Source organism: Colobus angolensis, unplaced genomic scaffold, assembly GCF_000951035.1.
Source record: "Colobus angolensis palliatus isolate OR3802 unplaced genomic scaffold, Cang.pa_1.0 Scaffold650, whole genome shotgun sequence".
Classification (NCBI taxonomy): Eukaryota; Metazoa; Chordata; class Mammalia; order Primates; family Cercopithecidae; genus Colobus; species Colobus angolensis.
Genome location: NW_012120155.1, coordinates 59,654 through 60,628, shown reverse-complemented (window position 1 = coordinate 60,628; position 975 = coordinate 59,654).

Genomic DNA, 975 nt, shown 5'->3' with positions numbered 1-975 from the left:
AAAATAATAGGTTATTGCCAGATTTTGGGGCATTTGGAAAGAAATTCATTGAAGATAAAGCAAAAGTGAAAAAAACAAGAGGGAAGGCTGGTTAGCCAATCATTAATTCTAGGGCAGAAGGAAGTACAGGAGAGGAAGTAAGAGCATAGTACTCTGTTCTTCTCAACAATGAACAATATGTACATAGTCATAATGATGTGGTGACTGCTTAGCCCCTAACTCTGGTAACTACATTGGGACAATATGGGAGGAAAAGTGCAGATAGTGATGGTGTAAGAGCTAAATCTTCATCTGTCATTCAAGGAATCACTTAAAATGTGTAAAATAATCAAGAAATGACTAAGTAGTTATGTGAGGAGAAAAACAGAAGACATTGCTAAAAGAGTTGAAAGTCATTGCTCTGGAGGATTGGGAGGGATGGGTCAGGGGACGGTTAGGATGCATTATAGACTGAAGAGGCTTTTTAAAATTACATGTATTAATATATGCACCCACTTGAAAACTGAAAAAATAATAATTTGGAAAAACCCATGAAGGCAACTACCAGAAGGAAAAACTGAGAATGAAAAGTGTTTGTCTCTGGAAAGAACAACTGGCAGGACTGTTGCTTTCATTGTAAGACTTTTAGAACCATTTGATTTTACTTAACCGTTTTCATCTATTTCTTTAATAAAACAACTCTATCATAATAAAAAGTTACATTCATTCATAGAAAACAAACAAACAAACAAGAGCCCTTCCTGCCCAGCCCATCTGATCCTCAGAGGTTGTGAGGGATGAGGGCAGAGGGAAGGGCTGGGGAAGCAGGAGGTGAGGACAAGGAGCAGGGGAAAGGACTCCAAAGCAGTGGAAGAGCCTAGCAGGGGGTTCTCTGCATTTGGTGTTTCTGTACTGGGCAGTGTGGTAGTCACACGACTATAAATAATTACCAATATTCACCAAAAAGCGCAGCTAAAACTGGTGAATTTTATTACA